This window comes from Peromyscus californicus, unplaced genomic scaffold, assembly GCF_007827085.1.
Source record: "Peromyscus californicus insignis strain IS unplaced genomic scaffold, ASM782708v3 Scaffold_1__1_contigs__length_55948999, whole genome shotgun sequence".
NCBI lineage: Eukaryota > Metazoa > Chordata > Mammalia > Rodentia > Cricetidae > Peromyscus > Peromyscus californicus.
Window position 1 is genome coordinate 7,630,258 of NW_026294492.1, and position 9,505 is coordinate 7,639,762.

The following is a 9,505-nucleotide window of genomic DNA, read 5'->3' on the forward strand; positions in this document are numbered from 1 at the left end:
GTCACGGCATTTCTTTTCATTCATTAGACTCTCATTGAATAAGCCATTCCATGGTTCGATGGAAACGCATTTAATGAGGCTTAGCAGAGCAGCGTTTTAATATTCCTTTGGAGACTGATTTTTTTTTTCCACCAGGAGCAAACAACTTTTCATTTAACCTAATATTATCACCTAACTCAACCAGAAGTTATTTAGGAAATAGCCAGGCCATATGTCACTTTATAAAATGGGGAAATTGAACGTCTGATGCTAAGTGCTGCCTGCCCCAACTGCTCTCCAGGGCTCTGACTTCCTGGCTCCCTGATCTTTCTCCGGTTAGAGAGAAGACAGAAGCAAATCCTCCTTTATGAAGGGAGTCTGAAGGCTTATTAATCACTCTCTGATCATCATATCCTGGTGCTCATCTGCCGGCACCCTGTAATCAGCAGTTAAACGAGTGTGAAGAAGAGCAGAGGGCCAGGCCTGGAAATGAAGGGATGTAGATGAGGGAGGTTGACTCTGAATGGTTTAACATGTTCATCTCCATAAATGATATCTTCCTCAGTGAGGTGGCCATGTGCAGTGGGGGAGAGGTCAATGCTGTGAAATAATCTTTTTTTTTTTTTTTTTTTCTTCCGAGACAAAGTTTCTCTGTGTAGCTTGGCGCCTTTCCGGAAACTCACTCTGTAGCCCAGGCTGGCCTGGAACTCACAGAGATCCACCTGCCTCTGCCTCTCGAGTGCTGGGATTAAACGGGTGTGCCACCACCTCCCAGCTCCTTTTCTACGCTATGAATATGTATTACTCTCATTGGTTAATAAAAAGCTGACAGGCCTGTAGTTAGGCAGGAAGTTAGGCAGGAAAGACAAACTGAGAATGCTGGGAAGAGGAAGGGCGGAGTCAGGAGTCGCCAGCCAGATGCAGAGGAAGCAAGATGAGAGTGCTGGACTGAGAAAAGGTACCAAGCCACATGACTAAGCATACACAGGAATTATGGGTTAATTTAAGCGTAAGAGCTAGTTAGCAGTAAGTCTGAGCTACTGGCTGAGCATTTATAAGCAATATTAAGCCTTTGAATCAATTATTTGGGAGGCAGCTCTGGATATTTGAGAGTGGCTGATGGGACAGAAACTTCTGTTTACAGGTCATGGGCTAGGCAGATAAAGGCAACGATTGTATTTATGCATGTGTGTATATATATTCACTATTGACTGATCACTTCTCCTCCTCCTCCTTTTTTTGAGACAGGATCTCATGTATCTTAGGCTGGGCTTGAACTAACCATGCATCCGAGGATGACTTTGAACTTTAGTAGGCGTGTGTAGTATGTTGGACGTGTGCGGTATGAGTGCAGGTATATGCACGGTGCCACGAGTCCATGAGTGGTGGTCAGATGACATCTTGGCCACAGGTTGGTCCTCACCTTCCCCCTGTTTGAGGCAGGATCTTCTGCTGCGCCCCTGTGTGTGCTGGGTCTGCTGGCCTGCAGTCTGCTGGGGCCTCTCCTGACTCTGGGTCTCATCTTGCAGTAGGCACACTCGGGTTATGGGTGTACATCACTGCATCCTCTCTATTACATGGATTCTGGGGATCTGAGCTCTGGCCACGTCCCTGGCCCATCCATCACATTTAGTCCTCTAGTCTTGACCTCCCACCTTCTGGGTTACAGGCAGCCCCCACCATGCCGTTTATGTGGTGCCAAGGATCAAACCTAGGGTGCTGGGCATATGAGGCAAGAGTTCAGTTGTGCTACAACCCTAGTGTCTTGAAAAATACTTTTTTTACACTGTTCCCTCCCCCCCTTCGGCTCTTTTTATGCTTTTACGTTGGAGGTACTTTACACTACCGACAAAATCCATCCAACTTATTTATTTATTTATTGTTGTGTCAGCCCTTACCACACATGTGCATTCCATGGTACATGTGTGGAGACCAGAGAACAACGTGTAAGAGTCGCTTCTCTCTTTCTACCATGTCGGGGCTGGGTATGGAACTCGGGTTGTCACACTTGGCAGTGAGTGACCTTCCCCACTGGACCATCTCTCCGGACCCCAGTTGTATTTAGTCAACTTGGAATAAATAGAAAAAAAAAGAACAGTTGCTATACAGGAAACTGATGGACATGGCTATTTTAAAAATCAACAATTACACACCAAGTTCTCGTGAGAGTAAGAAGAACACTGTCTTGAAGGGAGGTTTGAAGACCCACATGGCTGAGAACCTGGAAGAGGGTCTCATCAGAAATGAGGGAAACTGCTGGGTGATGTGACATACACACTCAGGAGGCAGAGCCAGGCGGATCTCTGTGAGTTCAAGGCCAGCCTGGTCTACAGAGTGAGTTCCAGGACAGCCAGGGCTACACAGAGAAACCATGTCTAGAAAAGCCAAAATAAGGGAAACCTTCAGTTTTTTTTTCTGTTTAAATCTTTTATTTTGTCGGAATTGTAGAGTCACAGGTAGTTTTGAGAGCTAATACAGAGAGATCCTGTGCACCCTCTACCAAATCTCCTCATCAGGAAACAGAAAATTCCAGTCCGGCCTCCCAGCCAGGATGCTGACGGTTTAGCAGCTGAAACACAGGATGTTCCCATCATCACGAAGGTCTGGCGATGCTCATCCAAAACCAGCCAATTTCCCATGCTCCCTCCTCTTGTCCCTGTACCCTGGCACAGCACAACAGTCTGCATTGTGAGTCCGTAATTCTGGTCTTTCGAAAATGTTATGTAGCCCAGCATAGAGGTTCATGCCTGTAATTTCAACAATTCGGAGGTTGAGGCAGGAGGATTGCCTTTTAGTTTAGGGCCAGGCTGGGCTACTTAGTTAGACCCTGTCTCAAAAAATATAAGGTGGTGTGGGAGCCCGTTTTCAGGTTCCTCGTGGCTTTCCCCAGCAGGTCCTCATAGAGAGGATGATTAGGACCACGGGCCTGAGTGCAGGTGTCTGGGATGGTCTGCACTTGGCTGTGCTGGGGAGGAGGTCTTTTGTTCCACCCCTTGGCATCTCTATAAATACCCTGGGGCAGAGACAGGGCTCGTTGGAAAAGGTTCCAGGCCCTGTCGAGGCTATCCTTTATTTTCTATCTGTTTATCTCCACAATCTAAATCCTTCTATCTAATATTTCCTGCTGCTCCCACTCAAGAAAACTCTGGGGGAACTGTGGGGTTGGTGGGTCAATGCCCCGCAAGGTGGGGCGGGATGGTTCAGCAGATAAAGGCGCTTGCTGCACGAGCCTGGAGACCTGAGTTCGATTCCTGAGGCCCACATAAAGGTGGCAGAAGAAAACCCCCCTCCTCAGAGTTGTCCCCTGACCCCCACACCCACCCATGCCCACATGCGCTCACCACCTCCCCTCACATACACAGTAATAAATAACCCAAGCGAGCCAACGAAACACGACATCACCACTGCGTTACTCATAACGTGTGAAGACATCGAAATGACGGAGCATGAAGACAACTTATGTGTGTACTGGGACCCGTTATGCACGAGGTGCATACCACAGAGCCCCGGCTTCTTCTCGCCGACCCTCATTCCCATCGTAGATGCCACTTTACTACATCCAGAACGCAATGCCACCTGGAGCAGAGCTCAGAAATCTGTACACTTTCTAACCTAAGAGGAACAGAGGCACACGAAAGGAGGCCGGCAAACTCCTGGGGAGAATAAACCCAGTAAAGAGTCCAGTGAGACCACCTTTGGGCATCCAACTCATTTCTCTTTATGCATAAAAGAGCTGTAAGCAACAACAGGCACTTAGAAGTAATTCCCCCACACCTCTGAGAAAACCTGAAATAATCCTCCCCTCCCCCCATCAATCGTGTATCCTTTAGATTTCCGCTTACTCGTTTAGCCCTCCAGTACAGAGTATCAGAATACTACTCTGACCTAGGGCAGATGCTGGCTCAGCTTCCACCTACACAGCGTGCTAGAGAGGTGCTGTGCTTCCTGACTGGAATGCTACAAAAATGCCCGGGCACACTTCCCTAACCGCACGGCCACTGCATTCGTGTGCACCGTGGTTCTGCGTCAAGGCACGTCCAGCTTAAAGACTGGTGGGGTTGCATTCTTGGCACAGAGCCCCGGGATAGTGTAAACAGCTGAAGTTGCCACCTCTGTAGACACCCCTGCCAGGAAGCCCGGTGTGCCGGCTAGGAGAGTGTGGTTGGAGGGCATGTGGGCATGCGTGCTGAGAGGAATTCAGAGAACAAGGTGACCCTGAAGATGAAGGAACCTTATACCGTGATCCCTGAGTCTTGTACCAATTGTCACAGAGGGGAATGAGATGAGGCAGGGGGCTGCGTTCCTGGAGAGAATGGTATGCATTTGTCAGTTCGAGTCGTGCAACCAAACACGCTATGGGCACAAAATCTCTGAGAAACAATTCATGTCTGTGTCAATTTGGACTCCGAAGTCAACTCAGAATTCCAGAATAAGAACTGCACAGGCATCCTATCATTTAAATCAATCATTTCTATTTGTAAGATGTGTCTGTGGCCGTGAGCCAAGGGCAGAGCCAGCTGGCCACTCCGTGGAGCCATCTTGAGTGGGAAGGGAATGCCAAATATTTTCTACTGGCTCCCAGGTCCAAGTTTACCCTTTTACTTCCTGACCGGTGGCCCTGGGACTGGGCCTCTGCAAACCACACCCCCTATGCTTCCCTTGCTGACTGCAGGCTGGGAGACTAGCTGGCAGTTGTAGATTGGAAGGCATGCGGTAGAACTCTTTCTAGTTCCTGCTCCCATCAGCCCTCCTATGGCAAGAGAAGATAATGACAGATCCTTTTCAGACTCTCCCGGTAGCTACAGTAGCAGCTATGGTATCCTTGGAAGTGCCAGAACTGACTCTGGTCCCCTTAGTGACGAGCACATTAGACATGTCAGAACCCATCAGAGACTAGAGTACCAACTATAGGAAGGAGTCTTTTTTCCCAGCAGAGGTCCAAGGTCTTATGTGGCTTCTATTCCTGGAGTTTAAGGGCCAGCGGGGTGGAGACTTTCCTTTGATCCCTGGATTATGATATTCTTTGCTGCGGCCACTTGTGAATTTATGAATGTGTTACCACAACGTCCCTTCTGGCTACCACAGCCTTCCAGCTTCTGAGTAATTCATTTCTTGCCTCAACTTGCCTCTGTGGTTTCCCGTGGAAGGATACTGTACTTGGTCCCAAGGATGGGTTCGTTTGTGACCCTGTAGCTCATCTATGTTTTACTGAGACATCTAAGTAAGACGATAGTTTCTGTTCAACAGGGCCAGTGTCATGGACTGATCAGACAAAGTCTGTGCAGGAGGTTGTGGAAGACAGAAAACTGCTCCTAGGCAGGAGGTGTCTTACTTTCTCATTGCTGTCATAAGATACCCCACACAAGCAACTTTAGGGAAAAAATGGTTTATTTTGGTTTAGTTTCCTGAGGGTTATGGTTGACAATGGTGGAACAGGCATGGTAGCAGGACCAGGAAGCTGGTTGGATACATTACAACCACGATCAGCAGACAGCATGACTATTGAGGCTGGGTATAAATCCCCAAGAGTCACTTTTAGTGACCAGTAACTTCTTTCCTGCAAGGCTCCGCCTCCCAGGTTCCACAACCTTCCCAAACAGTGCCACCAGCTGGGGGGAAGGTGCTCAAACAGTAGAGCCTATGGGAAACATTTCATAGTCAAACAACCACAGCAGTATGCTGCCTCCGTGTGTGTGTGTGTGTGTGTGTGTGTGTGTGTGTGTGTGTGTGTCTGTGTGTGTGTGTCTGTGTGTGTGTGTCTGTGTCTGTGTGTCTGTGTCTGTGTGTGTACTGTACACGTGTGTGTACTCATACATGCTCAGGTGTATGTGTGTCTGCAGGTACACATGTATGTGCATTGTGGAGGGCAGAGGTCAGCTCTGCGTGGCATGTCTCAAGCGCTGTTCACCTTATTTTTGAAATCAGGTCTTTAACTGGCTTAGAACCTGCTGGGCAATCCAAGCCTGCTAGCCAGCAGGCCCCAGGGATCCCCCATCTCCACCTCCCCAGCAAAAGAATTATGAATATTTACTACTGTATCAAGCCTTTTTATATGGACACTGGGGACCAAACAGGTCTTCATGCTTGCAAGAAGTTGAACTGTCTCATCAGCCTAGTGTCTGATGCTCACTCATATTCTCCCTCTTCCCTCTCTGTGTGTCTTGACCACATGTCACACCTCAGGAGCTGCCCACCTCGTTTTCTGGGACAGGCTCTCTCATTGGCCAGGGACTCACTGACTGATGAGTTCTGCTGGCTGGTTAGTGAGTCCTGGGGACCCCACCACAAGGCTTTTTACAGGGGTGCTGAGGATCAAATAGAAAGAGGTCCTATGCTTACTTGGCGAGTCTCTCGTTAACCAAACTGGTATCTGAAAATGCCTGTGGAAAATCCATGCTAAACTGGGCGTAGTGGTGCATTTCTTTAATCCCAGCACTTTGGAGGCAGAGGCAGGCGGATCTCTGAATTCAAGGCCAGCATGAGCTAGAGTCAGTTCCAGGGCAGCCAAGGCTACACAGAGAAACTGTTTCGAAAAACCAAAAAGAAAATCCATGCCATGTTATTTTCTAGCAGTATCCACGTAGGTAAAAGAAAACACTGTCTGAATAATTAATTCCTCACTAGATGGCAATCACCACACGGTCTTGTGTTGGATTCCATTCATACTCCCCGAGGGCAACTGGATTCAGTCGCATTTTATTGAATGACCGCGATTTCAACCCTCTTGAGCAGAAGCAACTGACAACAGTCCCAGGTTTGCCAAGGGATTCATGTAAACTCTGGTTTGATGAGGATGTTCTGACTGGATTCTTCTTTCCCTCTGGGCTGCAGAAAGTGCTACCCCCACCTGCATTCGTTAAGATGGGTTAGATTATATTGCAGCTAAAAATGTGACCCATTTTTACTGGCTGCGCCGGGCGGTGGTGGCGCATGCCTTTAATCCCAGCACTTGGGAGGCAGAGCCAGGCAGATCTTTGTGAGTTCAAGGCCAGCCTGGTCTACAGAGCGAGATCCAGGAAAGGCGCAAAGCTACACAGAGAAACCCTGTCTCGGAAAAAAAAAAGAGCACTGGCTGCTCTTCCAGAGAACCTGGGTTCAATTCCCAGCACCTACATGGCAGCTCACAATGGACCCAGGGAATCGGACACCCTCACACAGACATACATGCTGGCAAAACACCAATGGACATTAAATACAAATAAAATTTAAAAAGAAGATGTAATCAGTACCGTGTCTGACTGCATGCTACCATGCTCCCTACCGTGATAATGGACTGAACCTCTGAACTGGGAGCCACCTCAAATGTTTTCTTTATAAGAGCTGCCATGGTCCTGGTGTCTCTTCACAGCAATAAAAACCCTAACTGGGACAGGCCCGAGGAGCACTACCTCCTGTCTGCACCCTTCCTGTTGGCTAGTACGTGGAGTGGCAGGGTGTCCTTGGACTCTGAGGTGATCTTGGTAATGCAAGACAAGCATGGCATCCCCTGGGAGGGGCCCTGAAGGGAGTGAATTTCCAACTCTGGATTCCTACACACTTTAATCTGGTCTGAACCAGTTATTTGGAGATTTTTGTTGTTGGCAGCTGCATTTAGTCCTTACTAATAGTGTGGGGCTCCTGTGCAGTCTGCAATAGCCTTTCCCACTTCTCTTCCTCTTCCCGGTGCTGTGTCAACTGTTCAACACAGAAACCCGAGATGGGTCAAGATCTCATCACTGAGACAGGTGCGGTGGCCATACTTTTAATCCCAGCACTCGGGAAGCAGAGGCAGGTGGATCTCTGGGAGTTTAAGGCCAGCCTGGGCTACAGAGCAAATTCCAGGATAGCCAGGGCTCCGTAGAGAGACCCTGTCTCACACAAACCATCTCGTTACTGGTGGAGGTGACTGGGGATGTAAACTTCAGGCTGGGGGACATGTGGGCCTGACATGTCATCAGGGGATTGGACTGGGTACCTGCTTGTTATTGCTTTAACTTGGGCTTCTTGACGCAACCCCGCTGATGCACTGGACAGGGCAAATCTGCTGCCTAGGTCTATCACGTGACACCCCCGTCCTCTACTTCCGGATGTCAGCAGCACCCTAGTGATGCACCAAAAGCATTCTAGACTTTGCTGAACGTCCAAGTGTGTGTGCATTAACTCAACTACAGTTGCATGCCCCCTGCCCCCCACAATGGTTTTTTAAAATGTCCGCACGTGTTGTGTAGTGTATGTGAAGGCCAGAGGTTGACACTGGATGTTCCTCTTGGCCACATTCCATTTTTTTTTTTTTTTTTGAGACAGGGTTTCTCTGTGTAGTTTTGGTGCCTGTCCTGGATCTCGCTCTGTAGACCAGGCTGGCCTCGAACTCACAGAGATTCGCCTGGCTCTGCCTCCCGAGTGCAGGGATTAAAGGCGTGCGCCGCCGCCACTGCCGCCGCCGCCGCCGCCGCCGCCCGGCTCCCTTTTCCTTTTAGATGCAGCGTCTTTCTCTCAACTTGGAGCTCGATGGGACTGGGCTAGTTGGCCAATGAGCTCCAGGGATCTGTTCCTGCCTCCTCAGGGCTGCTGTGACTGGGATGTGGCACCATGCCCAGCATTTCAGGCAGGTGCCGATGACCCAAACCCAGGTCCTCATGGTTGTGCTGCAGGCACTTTACTGGCTAGCTCCTTTCCTCGAAACAACAATGTATATTTCCATAGGCAGGATGTTCTCGAAGAGTCGACCAAAGTGACAGGACCCTTTACCTCTGGTTCCCCTTTTTCTGACTGATAAGAGAAGTCAGACCCTTTTCTTGTGATGGTGTCTGACTCGAGGAGGCAAGAACACTACCAAACATTCTTCACGGAGACCCAACACTAGAATACACTCGTCCATCACTCCCTTCTTTGGCTACATGGTAGAGAGCCATTTCCCGAGGGCTGCGGTGAGCGCTTGCTTGGAAACTCTTTACAGAGAGCCCCAAGGAGGAAGAACAAAGCCACTGTTCCTCGTGGATAACTGGAGAAAGAAGGGAGCAGGTGTGGACACATGGACACTCAGCCACAGTGTCCTTAGGTCTAGACCCAGGAGCCCGCGGCAGCTCAGAGGGGGTGGCCCAGGCACTAGAAGCAGAGTCAGTAGCATACACACGGGGAGCAGCGGAGGCGAGGCCTGAACACTAGCCTGCAGGACCCCCATTTCATCAATGCTAAAAGAGGCCAAACAGCAGCAGAGGGCAGAGCGACAGGGACACTTCATTTAGACACATTTACAACTTGGAGAGGCTCTTGTCCACAGGATTTCATGTATGCCTAACCGCGTGCCGAGTGCATGCTGCGTGCCATGGCTCAGAAACCCCTGCCCGCCTTCGCTAACGCTTCCTTCCAACCCGGGACACCACCCGCAGCTTGCCTCCCCCCATTATTCTCCCGTCTGTGTTCTCCAGACCCACCCACTCCTGGGACCCTCCTCCCTGGTGATGCTCTCACCAGGTGAGCGCCTCCCCTCTCCCGGTTTTAACCGGGAACCATCTGCCCTCTACAAAGCTCAGCTCCTCCTCGACAC